Below are 7,515 nucleotides of genomic sequence, written 5' to 3' on the forward strand. Positions count from 1 at the left end.
TCAAAAATGACAGGTATATTTGAAACGGCAATAAAAACTAAACGAGCAGCGGTAGAAATACACCGTTTGTTGCAATATGCTTGGGACAACAGTACATTTTCAGGCAGACAAACTTTCGAAATTACAGTAGTTACAATTTTCAACAACAGATGGCGCTGCGGTCTGGGAAACTCTATAGTACGATATTTTCCACATATCCACCATGCGTAGCAATAATAGGGCGTAGTCTCTGAATGAAATTACCCAAAACCTTTGACAACGTGTCTGGCGGAATGGCTTCACATGCAGATGAGATGTACTGCTTCAGCTGTTCAATTGTTTCTGGATTCTGGCAGTACACCTGGTCTTTCAAGTGTCCGCACAGAAAGAAGTCACAGGGGTTCATGTCTGGCGAATAGGGAGGCCAATCCACGCCGCCTCCTGTATGTTTCGGATAGCCCAAAGCAATCACACGATCATCGAAATATTCATTCAGGAAATTAAAGACGTCGGCCGTGCGATGTGGCCGGGCACCATCTTGCATAAACCACGAGGTGTTCGCAGTGTCGTCTAAGGCAGTTTGTACCGCCACAAATTCACGAAGAATGTCCAGATAGCGTGATGCAGTAATCGTTTCGGATCTGAAAAATGGGCCAATGATTCCTTTGGAAGAAATGGCGGCCGAGACCAGTACTTTTTGAGGATGCAGGGACGATGGGACTGCAACATGGGGCTTTTCGGTTCCCCATATGCGCCAGTTCTGTTTATTGATGAAGCCGTCCAGGTAAAAATAAGCTTCGTCAGTAAACCAAATGCTGCCCACATGCATATCGCCGTCATCAATCCTGTGCACTATATCGTTAGCGAATGTCTCTCGTGCAGCAATGGTAGCGGCGCTGAGGGGTTGCCGCGTTTGAATTTTGTATGGATAGAGGTGTAAACTCTGGCGCATGAGACGATACGTGGACGTTGGCGTCATTTGGACCGCAGCTGCAACACGGCGAACGGAAACCCGAGGCCGCTGTTGGATCACCTGCTGCACTAGCTGCGCATTGCCCTCTGTGGTTGCCGTACGCGGTCGCCCTACCTTTCCAGCACGTTCATCCGTCACGTTCCCAGTCTGTTGAAATTTTTCAAACAGATCCTTTATTGTATCGCTTTTCGGTCCTTTGGTTGCATTAAACCTCCGTAGAAAACTTCGTCTTGTTGCAACAACACTGTGTTCTAGGCGGTGGAATCCCAACACCAGAAAAATCCTCTGTTCTAAGGAATAAACCATGTTGTCCACAGCACACGTGCACGTTGTGAACAGCACACGCTTACAGCAGAAAGACGACATACAGAGTGGCGCACCCACAGACTGCGTTGTCTTCTATATCTTTCACATTACTTGCAGCGCCATCTGTTGTTGAAAATTGTAACTACTGTAATTTCGAAAGTTTGTCCGCCTGAAAATGTACTGTTGTCCCAAGCATATTGCAACAAACGGTGTATTTCTATCGCTGCTCGTTTAGTTTTTATTGCCGTTTCAAATATACCGGTCATTTTTGAAACACCCTGTAGGAGTTACACTCGTCTGGTGTGAGACGTTCCCTTGGGGGTCCACCGGCGGCCGAACCGCACAATAACCCTGGGTTCGGTGTGGGGCGGCGGAGGGGTGAAGTGGACTGCGGTAGCCGTCGTGGGGTTGCGGACCACTGTCGCTGGTGCGGGGACGGAGCCTCTCCGTCGTTTCTAGGTCCACGGTTAACATACAATACAACCTATGATGTTGCGTCGTCAATCACTTACATGTGTTACCGAGAAAAACGTATTCCCGAAATTTCCTTCCTCTACACCAATTATTTTTTTGGTGGTGGTATTTTTTTCTGTCAGTGTATGAGTCCTATTACAACAATCTTAAGAGTAATTCGGGCATGCTCTGATTACCAGGGAATGATGATCCACATTAAGAACACAGGTCAAAATAACGACCACTAACAGAAGGTACAGGCGAAAATCCAAGACCAATTTCAATGACGAGAGTGCCGTACAGAAACAGGGGTATTCACAAATCGCATCAAACACTTATTAACACATAAAGCAGGAAGCTCACTACTTATTCCTGCGCTGAACTTTAGTGAAATAATGAACGCTGTCAGGACCACATTCACCAACTAAAGCAGCAAAAAGGGAACTGTATCGACTTTCATTCAACCCGAGACCACGATGGCAGATGGTGATTCTTCAAAAGGCATTGGCACAGTCATCACAATAAACCACTCCAACCTCAACACGGCGACCACACCCCATACTTGGCGAGCAACCCTTATCAGCATCCGGAACAACCAACAAGGCAAGAACCCGCAGAGAGCTGCGCGTGCGTTTAAATCCCTTGAAAGAGCTGCAAGGCTGCCACCTCACGGGACACCAGGGAAGAAACGAAGACCAGAGAATTTCTCCGAGCAGCCGTAATCGATATGAGTGCAGGCTCGAAAATAATGCCAGTTACAATATTATGCTGTTTCACTGCTGGAACTGGAATCTTTCTAATTCGATTCAGCAGGGTCACTTACTCCCACTTATGTCGATTTTCGGGAGTAGCTAAAATGTAGACATCATAGTAGACACGATGTCTAACTGGAAGAGTGCAGAAAGTTGAAATAAACAGTTCACATAATATGCAAAAAACTGATGATTTCTCAAACTGGGGAACAATCAAGAATGTGGTGCCGCAAGTTTCGGTCTTGGGTCCTCTGCTGCTCTTAATATATGTTAATTACTTGCCATTCTATATTCACGAAGATGCAAAGCTGGTACTTTTTGCCGATGATACAAGTATAGCTATCACACCCGACAGACAAGAATTAACAGGTGAAATTGTAAACGATGTTTTTCAGAAAATCATTAAGTGGTTCTCTGCAAATGGGCTCTCATTAAACTTTGACAAAACACAGTATATACAGTTCCACACAGTAAATGGAATGACCCCATTAATAAACATAGACTTCGATCAGAAATCGGCAGCTAAGGTAGAATATTCAAAATTTCTGGGTGTATGCATTGATGAGGGGTTGAACTGGAAAAAACACACTGAGGATCTGCTGAAACGTCTGAGTTCAGCTACTTATGTTATTAGGGTCATTGCAAATTTTGGCGATATACATCTGAGTAAATTAGCTTACCACGCCTATTTTCATTCTCTGCTTTCGTATGGCATCATATTCTGGGGTAACTCATCATTGAGTAAAAGAGTGTTCATTGCACAAAAGCGTGTAATCAGAATAATTGCTGGAGCTCATCCAAGATCATCCTGCAGACACTTATTTAAAGAGCTAGAAATCTTTACTGCAGCCTCACAATATATATATTCACTTATGAAATTTGTCATTAACAATCCGAACGAATTCAAAAGTAATAGCAGTGTACATGGCTACAACACTAGGAGAAAGAATGATCTTCACTACTCATGGTTAAATCTAACTTTGGCTCAGAAGGGGGTAAATTATGCTGCCGCAAAAGTCTTTGGTCACTTACCTAATAGCATCAAAAGTCTGACAGATAACCATATAGCATTTAAAAGGAAATTAAAAGAATTTCTTAATGGCAACTTCTTCTACTCATTAGATGAATTTTTGGATATAGTAAGCGGGTAATTTCCCAACCTCCGCAAAAAAAATAAAAAATAAATAAAAAAATTGAGTGTCATGTAATATTTTGTCTAACGTAATATCTTGTATAGACACCTTTTATTAACCTGACACGTTCCATATCATTACGAAGTGTCGTATTCATGATCTATGGAACAAGTACTAATCTAATTTAATCTAATCCAATCTGGAGAAAGTCTTATACTGTATGGTGTGCTTATTCTTAACAGACCGATGTCCATCTACATTACGAAAATATAGCCATTGTGAGTGCTTGTCATTGTTTTTTGTAGAATGCCAGCATTATCTATGGTTCCGCACTTCTACCATTTCATAAAATTTCACACAGTGATTTGCATTCTTGGCAGATAAACCTGGAGATGCACCTATGCTGACGTGAAACCGGTAGTTTCGAATAAAGCATCTTCATACAGCTCTGAGGTTTTGGGAAATACCACGTCATTCTTGACTTTTTTAATTGTTACATTTTTATGTTAATTTTAATGGATATGGCGTGTTGAGTGTTTTTATTATTTTTTATTGTTATTCACAATATCTCTGAGCTGTGGTTGCCGTCCCCAGAAAGTTGTTTGTAGGTTAATAAGTCGTATTCCCCAGTTATTGCCGTCTCTACCCAATTGTTCATTTCTAAATGTCAAAAATATTCATTTCACAGCATTTTTGGTAGAGTGTCAACTTTGTTAACTGTTTAACTTCATAGTCAATATTAGAGCAATTATTTCATGTCATTTCATTTCGAAATACTTGTTGCCTTAACTAAATGTAAATTTTTGGTGCACGTTACGTTTAATTCATATTTTGAGTTTTAATGGTATCGTGGTAGTCTTCCTGTCCTTCGTTTTCGCCGACATCCCCAAGATGCCGCTGTGGCCGAGCAGTTCTAGGAGCTTCAGCCCGGAGCCGCTGCTGCTACGCTCGCAGGTTCGAATCCTGCCTCGGTCATGGATGTGTGATGTCCTTAGGTTAGTTAGGTTTTAGTAGTTCTAAGTCTAGGGGTCTGATGACCTCAGATGTTAAGTGCCGTAGTGCTTGGAGCCGTTTGAACCCAAGATAAACCTATATTAATCAGTGCAACAACTTACTGCTTGATCTAGGCTTGTGTAGGACCGAATACAATGCACCGAAAGCTACGTGGAACGGAGTATCCTTCGTGTTACACTTTTTAGGGAGGTCGTAGGAAACAGATGTACCGTTAGCCAGTATTCAGTTCCGTACCCAAGACAAAGTGCACTCTGTCGAAAGACAGAGAAAATTAAGTGATCAGGAAGATTGCTGAATCCGAAAATGTAACGTATTACGTTTCCTAGATATTCCAAACTGATTTTGTTCATTTCAAACGGAATTTACCTACAACCCGTTTCAACTTAGCTATTGTATTAAACAGTGCACAGTGCACGAATTAGGTAGAAGCACAGTCTAAGAACTGAGGAAAACTTAATTCCCTTTCGTAATCCTGCTTGTCGGACGACAGACAGAGCCCCTCAAGCGGCTAACACATTATGTGGCCATCAGTGTCATGTTACAGAGTCAGCCCGATAGGGCAGCAATCATAATAATGGAAAACGGCGCCCGACATTATCGGATTGCATTTCCTCCGCTTCCTTCAGAGAGTTTATGGAGATAGCTTACTACATCCAGTGTCTAAAAACAAGGTAGGTTCGATAAATATCCGGAACTAGCCTGATATTTCGTATCTAGACGTAAGTACAGGCTACACAGAAATATAGTGCACTAGTGCCATTTATAACAAGAGTTCACAAATTCTTTAACTTCGTTGTCCAATTGATAGAAACATAAACTCTTATATCGACTGCTGCGACATCACAGGCAGTAACTGACTACCAGGAGGCAGATCGTTTGTCATACATGAAACATTTGTGGGTATGCAACATTACATGACATGCAATGTCTCAGATCAGTTTTTACTGCAAGAAAAAAATTCCATGGGCCGTTAACTGCTCTCGGAATTCTATTTCTTGAGGCTTGTCAATATTATGGTGTGCATTACTAAAATTGTAAATGGCGCTAAGCAATAGCTCGAATCAATTCTGCGATTCACCATACAGCATATAATCGTGGCAAAGGTACCGTGATCGACACACATTGGTGAGCCAAAACATTGTGACCATTGGCCACCGTTGTGGTGTTGCGGGCACGTGACGCTGTAAGGAAAGAATGTAAGCAGAAGAGAGACTGATTGGCAGTCATTATAGCGAAGACAAGGGCCGCAAATGCGGAAATCCACTATTCTTAGTGGTTATCACAAAGAACCCCCACCCTCCATGAACCATGGACCATGCCGTTGGTGGGGAGACTTGATTGCCTCAGCGATACAGATAGCTGTACCGTAGGTGCAACCACAACGGAGGGGTATCTGTTGACAGACCAGACAAACGTGTGGTTCCTGAAGAGGGGCAGCAGCCTTTTCAGTAGCTGCAGGGGCAACAGTCTGGATGATTGATTAATCTGGCTTTGTAACACTAACCAAAGCGGCCTTGCTGTGCTGGTACTGCGAACGGTTGAAAGCAAGGGGAAACTACAGCCGTAATTTTCCCCGAGGGCATGCAGCTTTCCTGTAGACAAAAAGAGAATAGAAGCTTTCGAAATGTGGTGCTACAGAAGAATGCTGAAGATTAGATGGGTAGATCATATAATTAATGAGGAGGTATTGAATAGAATTGGGGAGAAGAGAAATTTGTGGCACAACTTGACTAGGAGAAGGGATTCGTTGCTAGGACATATTCTGAGGCACAAGTGATCCCCAATTCAGTACTGGAGGGCAAGCGCGGAGTGTAAAAATCGTAGAGGGAGACCAATAGATGAATACACTAAACAGATTCAGAAGGATGTAGGTTGCAGTAGGTACTGGGGAATGAAGAAGCTTGCACAGGATAGAGTGGCATGGAGAGCTGCATCAAACCAGTCTCTGGACTGAAGACCACAACAATAATGACAAAGGCCACATTGTTGAGGCACTGCGGCTGGAAATGAGAATCTCTGAAACAGTGAAGCTGGTCACCTGTTGGCACACTACTGTCGTGAGTATGGTTGAAGCATGGTGAAATAGTGAGTAGGCCGTATGGTATTGGACGACCATGTCTCACCACAAAACGGAGAAGTCGGAGGATCCCTCACTGTGTAATCCAGGATAGGCAGCGATTTGTGGCAGGTCTGACGACAGGGTACAATACTAAATGGTTCAAATGGCTCTGAGCACTATGGGACTTAACATCTGAGGTCATCAGTCCTCTAGAACTTAGAATTACTTAAACCTAACCAACCTAAGGACATCACACACATCCATGCCCGAGACAGGATTCGAACCTGCGACCGTAGCGGTCGGGCGGTTCCGGACTGGAGCGCCTAGAACCGCTCGGCCACAGCTGCCGGCGAGTACAATACTGGTGCAGTCGCAGTTGTTTCCTAGCACACCGTTCTAAGACCAATGTTGAGCATGGAACTCCACATTACACGACCCATATGTGTTTCTGTGTTGACCCAACGAAATCGTCGTTATGATTCCAGTGAGCACAACATTACTGAGTCTTCACCGTGGATCAATAGAAACATGTGGCATGTCGAACGAATCGCATTTCTTGTTACACCATGGTTGGGTCCTTATAGTCATCCAGGCGAATGGCTGTATGAAGCACGTCTCGTGCCTTAGAAGCAGGCCAGTAAGAGCAGAATTATGCTATAGGGTACACAGAGTTGGACTTATGGATGTATGGTGGTCATCGAAGGTATCATGACAACAGTGAACTATGTGAATATTATTGCGGACCACCTGGTCTCATGGCGATGATATCTTCGAGCAGGATAACTCTCCGCTACACAAGGCCAGAATCGTGCTATAGTGGTTTGAGGGATATTTAGTGAACTCACA

The sequence above is a fragment of the Schistocerca americana genome, chromosome 5 (assembly GCF_021461395.2).
Source record: "Schistocerca americana isolate TAMUIC-IGC-003095 chromosome 5, iqSchAmer2.1, whole genome shotgun sequence".
Lineage (NCBI taxonomy): Eukaryota > Metazoa > Arthropoda > Insecta > Orthoptera > Acrididae > Schistocerca > Schistocerca americana.